This window comes from Capra hircus, chromosome 15, assembly GCF_001704415.2.
Source record: "Capra hircus breed San Clemente chromosome 15, ASM170441v1, whole genome shotgun sequence".
Classification (NCBI taxonomy): Eukaryota; Metazoa; Chordata; class Mammalia; order Artiodactyla; family Bovidae; genus Capra; species Capra hircus.
In genome coordinates this window covers 28,331,825-28,346,750 of record NC_030822.1, presented here as the reverse complement: position 1 = coordinate 28,346,750, position 14,926 = coordinate 28,331,825, and the positions used below count along the sequence as shown (strand labels likewise).

At 50.5% G+C, this 14,926-nt stretch overlaps 1 protein-coding gene across 2 annotated transcripts in view; it reads right to left on the bottom strand.

Moving 5' to 3' along the window:
* GDPD5 (glycerophosphodiester phosphodiesterase domain containing 5) overlaps window positions 1-14,926 on the bottom strand; it is an 88,522-nt gene that overhangs the window by 54,488 nt on the left and 19,108 nt on the right. For both annotated transcript variants that reach the window (XM_013969769.2, XM_005689989.3), the window contains exon 2: window positions 11,148-11,229. The gene's annotated coding sequence lies outside the window, so the exon portion shown is untranslated. The remainder of the gene's footprint in view (window positions 1-11,147; window positions 11,230-14,926) is intronic.

Here is a 14,926-nt window from a genome sequence, read left to right as displayed (position 1 = left end):
AATAAGCAGGGCTTCTCAAACAAATCACCTAGGGATCTTGTTGAAAGGCAGCCCAACTCAGTAGGTCTAGGCTGGGGGCTGAGATTCTACTCCTTTTTTTTTTTTTTTTTTAAATAAGCTCTTAGGTGATGCTGATGCCATAGGTCCAGGGACCACAATTTAAGTAGCAAGAACATAGTTGGTAACGGCACACACGCTAGGGTCAGACTGCTTAAGTTAAAATATTGGCTCTTTCTTTGTGACCTTGGGCAAGTTACTTAACCTCTCTGGGCCTCAATCTCCTTATGTATAAAACAATAATTATCATAATAAAACCTACCCCATAGGGTTGATGTGAGGGTTAAATTATGTAAATTGCTTAAAGTGATGATTATCATTTCAAATTTTAAAATGGAGGCTCTGAGAGATGGACACACTCAGCAAGGGGGCGGAGGCAGGATTCAAACCAGTATCTGTTAAATATAAATCCTGCAATAACAATTTGCCACAACATGTCACAGCCATCAAGCCCTCCACCATCAGACAGACATGGATATTGAAGCCTGGAGAGCAGCCAGGAGTTGACAAGGTCACTAGAAAGTTGATTCAGAAATTCAAGTCCATGACCCCCGACCTACTGCTCTTTCCATCACACCTCACTGGCCTGCAAGACAGAGAAAGTATCCCAAGTTCCCCCTGTGGGGGTCCCAGCTCCAATGGGCAGCGGGCACCTGAAAACCTGATGTGTGTAGGAGAGGCTGCACGTGGAGGCTGCCCTTGTGCTCACTGTAGCTTGAGTTGTCCCTCACTCTCAGAGCCCTGCCTGCTAGGCTGGACGAGAACGCTCTAGCATCCCCCTTCCATCACCCATCTTCTACACCCATTCTGTGGCACTGCTTCATTTCAGGGTCACCCAGCCCGGGTAGCAGGCAAGGAAGGAGGCAGGCCAGGCCCATCTCCACCCCCACCTTGCTTCCCAGCACGGGGCCAGCGGGAGCCTGTGAGTCACTTGAAGGAAGTGCCTGGCCCCAACAGGAAGTGGCTCTTCTAACAGAACCCTCATCCCCCAACAGAAGCTCCCTGGGGCAGGTGCTGATGAAGGAAGACTCTCCCCAGGCAGAGTCTGATGAAGGAAGGGAAGTTGACTGGGACAAAGCGACACCTATTCAGACCTTAACTGAAACTCAAATGCAACACCCATTGTCTGCACTGGGAAACCCGGTCAGAGAGCTTCTCTGCTGTGTGATATTATGTACACCAGTGTGCCTCTCTGAGGCTCAACTCTCTCACCTGGAGGATCACAGGGTTGTACTGCAAGACCGCTATGGCCCGATATTCTACAATGAAATGAAGGATCGGAGGATGTGAATATAGGTTTTAAATAAATGAAGAAAAGCTTATATGAAAGAGATGAAACAGTGGCCGCCAATACCTAGATTCAAGCTCCAGGTGTGGTGTAAGCACTGTCATCTATCTATCGTTAGCACAGGGCAGGGATCTCATTGGCAAGAAGGCGTCTCCTGCATCACCCTTAGGCTCAAGGAAGAAGGGTCATTGCCTTGAGCCCCACACATCACAAACACATGCTTACAAATATATTACAGAACATACAGGAGCTTCTGTCACACATCATCCACGGGACCGCAAGCCTAATCTGCTCTCCTAACACTGCTCAGGCCCCAGAGACACTCTTCATTCCTTGGGTTTGCAGAACAAAAGGTGACTCTGTCCAGATGAAGGTCTGAGGGATGCACAGTTGCTGACAGGGTTGAGAGTAGGGTAGAGGGAGGGAAGGGGAGGGAAAGAGGATGCTACTGGCAGGAGGAAGGGGACTAAGTGGCAAGAATGCTTGTGGGGGGGGCAGACAAATCAAACTTGTCTGATCCTTTCAGAGAGTGGCAACTTCTTACATAACAAAATATCCATTTCCCAGTAATGCTGAGCATCCTTTTTTTTTTTTTGGCTTGTCTCCCTGTTGCAATTTGTGGTTCTAAAAGTACTCATGAATTAGTGTGGTATTCACAATAAATGCACATGGCAGCTGAGAAACATCTTACAGTATTTAACAATTCATATTACTCAGATTAATGTAACATGAAATGTGATACTAATTCTTTACAACTAGATGGACATTAAACACAAAAATGAATAGTTTCATTACAAATGAATAGTTTCATTTTTATAAAATTTTCAAAACTTTGAATTAATTACTATATCACATATATTTAAATAATTATTTTTAAATTAGATATTCATTAATTATGATGCATATAGTTTTAATTTCCTAGATAATTTCAAGGAATAAAATAATTTTTGAAAATATAAAATTTCCTTTCTTTATGTTTAATTTACATTTTTAATGGAAATTATTCAAATTCTATATACTTTAAATATAACTGCATTTTATTTTTGATCCTTTAGATTACTATCATCAATATACAGTTTTCAAATGATGTGAAAATCTTGATTATAACAATTATAGTGATCTTGCTAACATGAAGACAACAAAATATATTTTATGAAATAAATAACATATGAAATATGTCTTATTACTCATCCAAATTTCCACCAGCCCACCAACACAACACCTGGATGTGTAAGAACAATTGTCCTTGAAATTTGGTTCCTTTCAGTCAATATAAAACCATAACTTTACAAAGCGGGACAACGAAACTATCTTACTCAGTAGTTTCTTGGTTTGTTCTGTAACCTCCCGATATATGACACTGTGTGGCCTCCATTTGTACTTATGTCCTGGGCCTGGAAAAGTCTAGACCAGACCTATCTGTTGACTCCCTGCCCACCAGCTCACTTCTGTGGGGCTCAGGCCACTTGAGCTGGTGGCTCCTCCTCGCTGAGGATCAGCTGGGTGGTGAAGTCAGCCTTGTCCTCCTAAGTCTGCCTTTAAGAAAGTGCTCCTCACATGAAAGGTCCCCATGCTTAGATGTCGGCCTTATTTCCGGAGCTGACTCATACATCCTCAAGGGCCGAGGCCATGACTTGAGGGCCATCTCCCACAGACCCGGTACTCTTTAAAATCCCTTACATTCCAGCCCCATATGCAAAGGGACCCGGATAGGAGGGCCCAGCTGCTGCTGGTTCACCAGGCTGGGAGTGCCCACTGGCTCAGACTGAGGGAATGACCTGTGGACTCCACCACTGGTTTTCTCCTTCTCTGCACTCACCTCAGCTTGCTTTTACCCATGACCCCCTCCTGTCCCCTCACTCTGGGCTAAAGCCACCAGTATGCACCCTCAGCTCCCTGACATCTGAGCTGACAACTCTCCCTGTTCCCGGCCCTCCACCTTCCCAGCATCTTTCATGAAGAGCTTCCAGAAGGCAGGACCTGGGTTCTAAAGGGGGGAAGGTTGAGGAACCTGCAGGAGAGTGAAAGTTGGGAGACCTGGGTTCTGGGTGTGGCCGGGCCACTGAAAGGCAGGTCAGTCTCATCTCTAAGCTCAGGGTCTTCATTTGTCAGATGGAGATGCCACAACTCAGCCCAGATGGCCTTGTGGGATTTAGGGGAGACCCAGTGAGCAGGACCTGACTGGGCTTTGTAAACTGCAAACTTCTGAACCATGCGATGGGGCCTCGTTCATCTCCTGTGTTTCCTACTTGGCCTTCCCTCTGTGAAGACACCGTCCACCATTTATGGAGGGCTGCGACGGCTTTGCATGAGGCCGACATTCCCTGTCTGTCCTCTCACTTAGCCCTCTTAACCTCGCATTACAGCACATTCTACAGATGCCAAAGCAGAGGCTCAAGAGGGTTTAGGTCTCCTGCTCAAGGGCACAGCTAAGCAAGCGGCAGAGCCAGGATTCATACTTTATCTGACTCCCAAGCGTCTAGACAACACAAATCCAGTCACCAACACGTATTTCCTGAGCTTTCCAGTGTGCCCCGGGAGGCCTGGGCCAGAGGGCCAGGGGGGCCTTGGCAGTGGATCAAGCCCACCCTCCAGCCTAGCCTAGGCAGAATAAGCAGACTTGTTTCCCCTGCACCCACCAGTCGTCAGCCCCTCCTGCCTGCTCCTGGGACCAGGCACTTCAGGCCACCACCTCCTCTGGGGCCTCCACCCTATGTCCACCTTCACCCCTAGGGTCTGCAGGTCCCCCGAGCTTCAGGATGGGGGCGCAGCTTTGCAGCAGACTAGACATTAAGCCCGGTGAATCAGGATCCTGCCCATCTGAGCATGGAACCTCTTACATCATATGTGGTGCGAGGGGCTAATTGACTAAACAGCAGTGACTGACCACTCTGGTGTCTGGCTCAGTTCATCCTGGCCACTAGGAGGTTGGCTCAGGTTTCAAATCAGACTGGAGCTGGTAGGGACCACAGCAGAGCTGGTCAAGGTGCTCAGATAAACAGGCATGGGAGGCTGGGGGAAGTGGATCCTGGCCCTCTCACCTTCTCCCTTTGTTATACGAGCAGAAGTAAATCATTCCACCTCTCAGGGTATGAATCAAGCAGGGATTAACCATGCTGAAACCATCTGCTTTTAGGTGGGCGTGTATAAAACTTTGGTGAGAAACAGGGGGCTCAGAGAAGGCAGGTGACTTGTCCAAGGTCACACAACAGGTGAAAGAGTCAAACTAGAATCCAGACCTGTCATGCTCTGTGGAGTCAGACCCCCCAAAGGCCAGAGTGGAGAGGCCAGCTTAGGGTGACATCCCTTTATCACAGGTGCAGGAGAACGACTGGGACAAGTTCCATCAGGGCCGACCCAGGCTGACATCACCAGTTAAAGCCATCAAAGTCAGAGGCCTGGGCGCACCACTTCTGTTTATTTGTTCCTGGGATACGCTGACCCACACGAGTTCCACGAGCCATCCCTGAGCACTTCCTATGGAAAAAGTCCAGTAGACACAGCCGAGTGGGTGGGCTGGGCTGGGAAGAAAAGCCAGCTTCAATTCAGGTGGGGGATGGGCCCCTGGGCCTCAACTTCCTCCCTGGTGCTCAGGGCTCCACGGCTCTGTGCAACCTCCCGGTCATCCCCAGCCCCCACTGCAGTGCAGCTGGGGCTGGAGGTGGGGGTGGCACAGAGGCAGACTTTTCTAGAAGGGGTGACATCAGGGCATCAGACCAGCCCTGGCAGGGCTGGAGCCACTTCCTGAAGTCAAGCAGTCAGGGAGAGTCGTGGGGCACTCTGAGGGATCTACCTCTGGGTGCTGAGGGACAGGGACTGTGCCTGGGGCTGGGGGCAGAAGAGAGGCGCAGGGCAGCTCTCAGAAGATCCTGCTGACCACATGATCCCGGAGCACCCACTCTGCACCCCTTTCTAACAGGCGGGAAGAGCTGACACTTAACAGTGCTTCCTCAGAGCCAAGTTGTGCCTGGAGAACTCTGCCTCTCTTGTCCCCACGCACATCCCTGAGACCCCTTCACCATCCTGGGTCTCTGTTCCTCCTGAGAGCCAGCACCTGGGGAGACGTGTGGGTGAACTGCCATCAGAACTGCCGAAATCCCCTCTCCTGTGGGCACAGCCACCCCTCAGGGGTCCTTTACCAGGGACCCCCCTGGGCGAGGTCTAAATTTTACAGCGATCTCGCCCCTGGCAGCCAGCTCTCGGGGCTCAGCCAAGTTCCCCTCCCAGGGGCTTGGCTTGAAGTCACGCTCTTGCTGTTCCTTCTGTTTCTGGTTCCACTTTTCTTATTCTCTTAGTAATTCCCAACCCTTTCCTCTTCCCCCAGAAAACTTCCTAGTAACTCAGTTTCACATGAATTTGTGTCTCACAGTTTGCTTCTGGATTCCCCAACCCCAGACAGTTATGAGGTAGGTGCCATTCATTTTCCCATTTCAGAGATGAGGCTCAGAGACTGTCAAAGACGTCCAGGTGGCAGGCAGCAGAACACAGGCTTGAAGTGAGCTCAGTCAGTTCAGTCGCTCAGTCGTGTCCGACTCTTTGCGACCCCATGAATCACAGCACGCCAGGCCTCCCTGTCCATCACCATCTCCCAGAGTTCACTCAGACTCACGTCCATTGAGTCCATGATGTCATCCAGCCATCTCATCCTCGGTCGTCCCCTTCTCCTCCTGCCCCCAATCCCTCCCAGCATCAGAGTCTTTTCCAATGAGTCAACTCTTCACATGAGCTGGCCAAAGTACTAGAGTTTCAGCTTTAGCATCACTCCTTCCAATGAACACCCAGGGCTGATCTCCTTTAGAATGGACTGGTTGGATCTCCCTGCAGTCCAAGGGACTCTCAAGAGTCTTCTCCAACACCACAGTTCAAAAGCATCAGTTCTTTGGCGCTCAGCTTTCATCACAGTCCAACCCTCACATCCATACCTGACTACTGGAAAAACCATAGCCTTGACTAGATGGACCTTTGCTGGAAAAGTAATGTCTCTGCTTTTGAATATGCTATCTGGGTTGGTCATAACTTTCCTTCCAAGGAGTAAACGTCTTTTAATTTCATGGCTGCAATCACCATCTGCAGTGATTTTGGAGCCCCAAAAAAATAAAGTCTGACACTGGTTCCCCATCTATTTCCCATGAAGTGATGGGACCAGATGCCATGATCTTCGTTTTCCGAATGTTGAGCTTTAAGCCAACTTTTTCACTCTCCTCTTTCACTTTCATCAAGAGGCTTTTTAGTTCCTCTTCACTTTCTGCCATAAGGGTGGTGTCATCTGCATATCTGAGGTTACAGGCCCCTGCAAAGCCTGAACACTGACCTCTCCTGTCCACCATCAGTATCATCTGAGTCTATTTACATCCCTCCTGGCCATCTGAGCTAATCTTTCTTTTTATTTTTTTACTGGAAGGAAAGCAGGAGAATATGAAGATGATCCAAGGGGGATGACTAAGTCCTTAGATTCTTGTCGTTGGCACAGATCCTGTTTTGGTCAATCCTTGTGAATCAGGGCGGGTCTGACATTCTGGGAATGCAGGAAGACTTCAAACCAACTTCATGAAAACAAGTTGTAAAAATACTGGCCGCCACTCAAAGCGGCCTGCTGATGAGCTTGGCTCCACAGTGCAGGGTTGAACAAGTTCACGAGAAGGGAGCACACAGCAGGAAAGACTTAGGTTAGATCCAGAGGAAGGACTTCCCAGTAATTGGGAGCTGGTCCAGGGATGGGGTTGGTCATGGACCCTTGGAAGCAAGCGAATCAATGTCCTGATCTTCCCAGGCCTTGCTGGTTTGAAGCATCTATGAAGTCACTTTGGTGAGCAACGGAGAGGAAACAATGTGAGGCCAACCCCGCACAGTCCTAAGCTTCAACCATTATCCTGGGACCTGGTTTACCAGGATGTTCTGAGTTTGTAGGGTTTCTGCCTCCTAGGAGGTCAAAAGTACTCACAGGGGACTTCCCTGGTGGTCCAGTGGTTAGGACTGTGCTGGTGGGGGGGCCCAGCTTCGACCCCTAGTTGGGGAGCTAAGATTCCACGAGCTGCACAATGAGGCAAAAAAAAAAAAAAGTATCTGTGGGTAAGGACCCCCAATCCTCCCCACACCCAGTGTGGATGGAGGCCCTGGGGCTGGCAGAACCCAGGACGGCACCGGGCTGCCACCTGGCCACCTCCTCTGCCCCTGCTGTCTGCAGCCAGCCCTCTGGGTAGAGACACCTCCTCCGGGAGCCTCCCAGTACTGCTCTCAATCTTTCCCAGGATTAGAGTCTTTTCCAATGAGTCAGTTCTTCACATCAGATGGCCAAAGTATTAGAGCTTCAGCATCAGTTCTTCCAATGAATATTCAGGGTTGATTTCCTTTAGGATTGACTGGTTTGATCTCCTTGTCCCCTTTTAGACGCATTCTAACCTGTCTGCTTTTACAAGGAGGTGTCACATGGGCCCTGCAAATGCATACACGTAGACATACAAAAATACACCAAGAGTGCATTCCCAGGCAAATACTTATGGGTACTCAGCACCAGCACATGGGCTTGCAGAAGTATGTGCAGATGCACAGACAGGCCCCATAGACACAGCTTCCTGGAAGCAGCATGGACTAGGACCGCTATCTCCTTTAGAGTACCAGCCTCGCTGGGCATCATGGGCTCCAGGAGTCAAGGTTGGCTCGGCAAGGGCTCAGGGCTGGATCTCACAGCTGCAGCGCAGGGACTTGGGGAAGGCCAGACCCCAGAGAACCACTATCTGCCTCAGTTCTTCCTTTCCTCTTAGTTTCCACAAACTCTTCCTCCAGGAAGCCCTCCCTCATCACATCCTTCCTCTCAGTGCTAGGGGGAGGAGGCTGCCCCCCAGAGGGGACAGCACCCCAATCTTCCCCTTGGACACTTTCTCATATACAGGGGAGGGCTGCACAGCTCAATCACAGCTCAGAGCTTTCAGGATCAAGGTCCCCTCCTTTTTCAGCCTTAGCCCTGCCATGCCTCCAAATCTTAGCTCAAGCGTCCCATCTGAGTAACCCCTGGCAGCTTCCCTTCCACGTGCAGCCCCAGCATCAGAAAGATAAGAGGTCAGCATGTGGGGCTCATCTAATCCTTAAGACAACCCAGCTGGGGCCACTGTTCTCATGCTTTTTTTTTTTTACAGATGAGAAAACCACAGCTTAGAGAGACGAGGTGACGCAGGGCCATACGGCTGCTAAGACTTTCTTTTTTTTCCTTGAAATCATATTCCCAGCCATGAGCGCCCTCAGGAGGGATGCATTGGCCTCAGAGGCAGATGGGGAGTGGCAAGTGGAGAGCCTGGCAGGGAGGAGCCGCCAGGACCACCGAACGTGGCCACAGCCACTTGGAGGGCAAGCGTGGGTTCCTCCATTCACTTGCTATGGGATGTGGAGCAAATCAGCAGGGCTCAGCTTCCCCATCTGTGACGTAAGCAGGGCTGGGGACCACGACCCTCAGGGTCAGTTCCATTTGGACCTGGCAATGCAGCAGAGGGGGAAGGGGAGACAATGCGGGGTGCTGGGGCTGTTCTCCATGAGGGCGTGGGGACAGAGGAGGTGGCCACTGGATATTCTCTGGCCCTGCCAGCTGCCAGGATCCTTCAGAACCCTCCTCCAAAGTAATCATCTTCCCAGAGGGTGGCAACCTTCTACATTCCTCTGCAGGAGAGCCAATCTAAGCAGAGACTAAACGGCAAAGTATCCAATATACTGGGCTTCCCAGGTAGCTCAGGGGTAAAAATCCACCTGTCAATGCAACAGACACAGGAAACACGGGTTCAATCCCTGGGTTGGAAAGATCTCCTGGAGAAGAAAATGGCAACCCACTCCAGTATTCTTGCCTAGAGGATCCCATGGACAGAGGAGCCTCGTGGGCTACAGTCCATGGGGTTGCAGAGTCGGACACGACTGAGCGACTGAGCACGCATGCACACACGCATCCAGTGTACTGGAAGGGGTGGGAAAGCAAGCCGGGTGGGTGTGCACAGCACATGCAAAGCTGATGCAAACACCCCAGGCAAACACTTGGGTATGAGTCCCCTCATTCCTGTGCTTTCTCCCTACAGCCCCGCCCTAGTCCTGCTGATGCCAGCTCAGAAGCAGCTCCTCCAAGGGGGCACTCCAGCCCCTCATACTTCACCCAAGTGCTCCCTGGGACCCATAGCATCAAACAAACCCTTTATGTTGGATTGGCCAAATGGCAAAACCCAAACAAACTTTTTGGCCAACCCAATAGTGAACTCTTCTCAACTCGGCCTCAATTCACCATCCTGGCCTCCCACACATGGGAGCCCCAGCCAAGTCAGGCTAAGTCCCTGCCCCAGGGACTCCACTCTCCAGCTCTACACCTTTACACAGCCAGTTCCCTCTGCATGGAATGCCTTCCCACTAGCCTCGGCTTGTTGAACTCCTATAGATCCCTCAGTACCTAAATGGGAAATACTGCCAGTTAGCAGGAGTCAGGTCCTAAAGTCAGCATATCACGAGTAATTGCATCTGGTCAAAATCACCCTTGACTATGTATAGCTACCATTTGTTTACAATGCCGAGGCTTTGTTCTAGATATTTCCTGTGTTTTGATTCATCTTACTCTTACACTTCTGGCAGACTGTATTTCCAAAGACATTGGCACTAATAACTCCCAGCCCACACACTCTCCTTAGAACTCTGACACTCTTGCCATGGAGAGGTGGGGTCTACGTTATTACCCCCGACTTGAATCTGGGAGGGCTAGCACTGATGGCTAAAGTAACACTACAAGATTTCCAAGGCCAGGTCATCAAATGGGATGCATACTGTGGGGAAACACAGATGAGCTCAGAGAGCAACAAAGGCCAGAGACCACATGGGGAGCCTTGAGCCAGAACTGCTCAGCGGAGCCCATCTTAAATCCTGAGCTATAGAAACTGTGCAGTAATCAAGTGATTGTTCTTACATAAAGTCACTATGTTTGGGAGTGATTTGTTATATAACAGTAGTAACTAGAACATCATTATCTCCTCTTTAAAGCAGGAAAATCTGAGGCACTGAGAGGTTAAGCAACTTGCCCAAGGTCACAGAGCTATCAACCAGCAGACCAGGATTTGAACCCAGGGAGTTTAGCCTGAGTCCACACTATTCACTGCCATGCCATACTAAGGGCCTGCAAGGTCTGACTGGTCTTCAGGCTCACAGCAGGCCTCAGGTTGTGGTTGCGGAATAAACGACTGAGAGAAGGGATGAGCAAAGAATAGCCGAGTGAGTGTGAATGAAAGCAGAGCAAGCTCCCAGGTGCAAGGCAAGGGCCTTAGATGAGCCCAAGCCATGCAAATGAGTTGGACATGACCCCCTTGTCACCTGGAGAAGGCGGTGATGAGGGAAGTCTGGCAGATGCCACCCACCTCTGCCCTTCATGGATGAGCCTGAGATGCCTGCCTCCCTGCTCCCCACCTCCCTCAGCCCTGCACGCTGCAGGATCAATCCTGGAGAGTCAGTGCCTCCTAAGAACAAGAGCTGTGGATCCTGGAGCCTGCAATGGGAAGGTGCCAGGCTGGGAGGCGGGAGAGCTTATTTTTACCCTGGCATGGCCAAGGCCTAGCTGTGTGAACTTGGACAAGTCCCTGACCTTCTCTGGTCCCAGGTGCTCTCCAATGACACTGTTGTTGTTGTTGTTGTTTTAACTTGTTATTTTGTGTTGGGGTATAGCCAATTAACAATGTTATGATAGTTTCAGGTGAACAGCAAAGGGACTCAGCCATACGTATACATGGATCCATTCTCCTCCAAATTCCCCTCCCATCCAGGCCACCTCCAGTGACATTGTTCTAAGACTCACCAGATGCTGAGTTGGTCTGGTGGATGGAGGTTGAGGTGAACTTCAGTATGTGGGTCCTACAAACCCCCAAAGGGATCTGTGCCTAGGAGGAAAGCAGATAACAAGAATGAATCCCCCTACCACTCACTGGTGGCTCTCCACATGCTGGGGCATTTTCTTGTGCACCATTTCTAATCCTTGCAGCAATTTAATCTGGTACAATATCAAGTGATCAATAGCAATAGCAGACTTACCGCTCAACTGGTGCTGGAAACCAGGAATCCAACCCAGGCTCATTCAACCTCAAAACTCCTGCTCTTTCCACAGCAGCAAGAGACAGGAGCAACCTAAGGATCTATTGACTAACAAATTGATAAACAAAATGTGGTGTATATATACTATGGACTGTTATTTGGCTTTAAAAAGGAAGAAAACCTTATCACATGCTACAACATGAATGAACCATGAGGACATTATGTCAAGTGAAATAAGCCAATCACAACAAGACAAACACTGCATGACTCCACTTATATGAGGTATTTACAGGAATCAAGTTCATAGAAACAGAAAGGAGAATGGTGGTTGCCAAGGGCTGGTGGGAGGATGAGGAGTTATTATTTAGTGGGTATAGAGTTTCAGGTGTTTGAGATGAAAACATTCTAGAGACCTGCTGTGCAACATGTGAATACAGTTAAGATTATCAACAGTATTCTTAAAAATGATTAAGATAGTATATTTTAAGTTATGTGTTTTTTTGAACCACAATCCCACTCTTGGGTTAGATAGGGAGATTAGGAGAGGTTTTAGAGGGGAAAGTCCAGGCAGGCTTCATGGAAGAGGGGACTTTTGAGTTAGGCAAGGTTGGGGCAAGCATAGATGAGTCTGGGGCATACAGCAAAGGCTCGGGGCCTTTGGCCTTTGCCTTCCTGACTCTCAGGATCCAGCTGAGATCCAGCTGAGATCCCCAGCCCACTCCAGGCCCCCATGATCTCCACACAGATGTAGCACCCCACAGGGGAACAAGCATTGGCCTGGCCTGAAGAAACACCTACTATATGTTCCCAGGCCCACTTATTTCATGACCTCAGGCCATCCCTGTTCTTCAGGGGCCTCAGTTCTCCCATCTGTACAATCAGAAGGTTACCCAGAATTCCTTCCAGTTCTCACTGGGAATAATCTGTGAGAGGGAGGGAAGGTGGGAGGTACCAGTGACCTGCCAAGAAGGGCACCAGGACACTACTGGTGAAAAGAGCAAGAATCAGAAGCTGCAGTCTTGGAACTTCCCTGGTGGTCCAGTGGCTAAGACTCCAAGCTCCCAATGCAGGGGGCCCGGGTTCAATTCCTGTTCAGGGAACTAGATCCCACATGCCGCAACTAAGATTTAGTGTAGTCAAATACACAAATATATTAAAAATTTGAAAAGAAGCCGCAGTCTCACGATCCCGCCCTAGGCAGCCTTCGCCCACTTCAAAGAGGAAGGGGTTTGGTTTCATTCCAACTCTACACATAGGGGCCAGTGCCTGCTATGTTGTGATAGGATCACAATCCCAGCTCTCAATCCAGTACTAGAGTGACACATTTGCGCTGAGAGATAGAGCCCCTCCATGCCCAGGGCTCTCTCCAAGAACCCCGACTCTCACCTCTCCGCTAACTCAGGAATCCTTTGTCCCCAGAACAGACAAGGTGGGACGGTCCCTGGTCCCAATCCCAGCTCTGCCAAGTACTACCTGGGCCTCAGTGTCCTCGTCTGCATTTCGGGGACACAGATACCTCCTCTGTGAGGGTCAGAGAGGGTAAGGACACAAAACGCTGTGTCCAAGGTCTGGCATACAATAGGTGCTTAATAAATGGCCGCCATCATCAGCTCTCTTTGCAGATGATGCCATTTTCATCGATCTGTTTGTTCCTCTCAGGGGCTGGTTTGTTTGTCTGAATTCTTCCCAGAAGAGATGTTCCCCAGCGTTCCTAGAGGAACGCTGAGTGATGCTCCCCAGCCAACTGCAGGGAGGAGGAGGGAGGAGCAAAGAGCTTCGCCTGATGGAAAGTCAAATCATCACCACGTGGAAACGGAAGAGAACTCCCAGGGAAGCCCAGTGGCTGCCCCAGCACCTTTAACTCACCCTCTCCCTCTCTCACCCAGAGGCGACTCACGGTAGCCTCAGATCCTGCTTCCTAAGCTCTCTGAGGCCTGGCGAGAGGCCTGATATGATCAGGCTGCTACTTAAATCGCACAAAGCCTTCTATTCTTAGCTGAGCAGCGCCGAGCTCCCTCCCAGTTGCCTGTCAGTGCTACCAGCCCCTGGTGTATGGGCCTGGGGTCAGTCATGACCACAAGGAGGTGGCGGGCAGCCTGCTGACCCGACTCAAGCCTGAGGCCTGCATGAGGGCACCCTGACCCTGGATGACCAGGGGTCCACAGAGGGGTTGCCTGGGCTAGAGGGAGATGTGAATCAGAGGATCCGTGAGGTTACTTCTGAGTCTAGTCTGCTCCTTAAAGTCTTGATTTCAAAGAGCCAAGATTCTAGGGTTCCATGATTCAGTGCTTCCAAGAGTTGGGGACAGAAAGATTCCGTGGTTCTAAATGACCAAGTTTCCAAGGTGCTGTTGAAGATCCGAGGCTGGGCTTAGAGTACGCACTCCCCACCCTTCCCTTTAAGAGGCAGAGGATGGCTGGCTCCGTCCTGATCCTGGAGTCCCCAGCAAGAGCATCACATACAGCCCACTGGACTCAGCGCTGGGATCTGCAATACTCCCCAGCCCCCCCAGATCTGCTGGGCACAAGAGTTCCTAGGGAACTTCCTCCTAGGGAAAGGAGGTGGGGACGGGCCGGAGCTGCCCTGAGGCCCACCATCACCAGACACTGCTGGGCAGGGCGTCCACTATCAGTGTCTGCCCTGGGCCAGCAGGACCAGCGTACACCTGTCAGACAGGTCTGGAAAGGCTAGGTGACCTGTCCAAGGTCAAAGCTGGGACATGGAGGAGCCAGGGTGAGAACTCCAGGCCTGGCTGGCTTCAGAGATCATTCCTCAGCTCACACTGCTTCATGTTAGCTCACAGCTTCCTGGGTCCACCTTCCCCAACATGCTCTTTCAGATGCAAAACTGAGGCCCAGAGAGAGAAAGGTCAAGTGCTCAAAGGCACAGGGAATTGGTAACAGAGCCAAGCCGGACTGTTCCCACTGACTGTCCCCCATGCCCTGACCGGGTCCCTGCCACTGATCCTTCTCTAAATCCTCTCTTTCTGCCCACCCGGAACCAGGCTTCAGGGGCAGAGCTGTGTCCTGCTCTCCGTCGCCAGCACAGCAACTGCTCCATCAGGTCATCTGAGGGACGAACTGAGAATCAGGGGATGGGATGGTGGGTCATGACCTCATGCCCAAAGCTGGCCAGCTAAGCACAAGGAGTGACAAGGTCTGGCGAGTGCTGACCCAGTGTTGGTCAGTTCACAGGGGCATTTGTCAGAAATACTCAGAGGCTAATTAACCAGCTGTCCCATTAAGGAAAGCAAACGAGGCTTCACTGAGCTGGCGTCACAGAGCCTGCTGGTCACCAGAACAGGGAACAAACACAGCCTTGGCTTTCTGAACCACTGGCCTGTACCCACTATGTATCAGTGGTGCTTTTTTCTTTCCAATAGAGTGTGTTTTTTCTTTTATTTTTTTTTTTGACTGTTCCAGGTCTTTGTTGCAACATGAGGGATCTTTAGCTGTGGCATGGAAACTCTTAGTTGAGGCATGCGGGATCTAGTTCCCTGACTAGCGCTTGAACTCAGGTTCCCTGCATTGGGAGCACAGGCTTTGC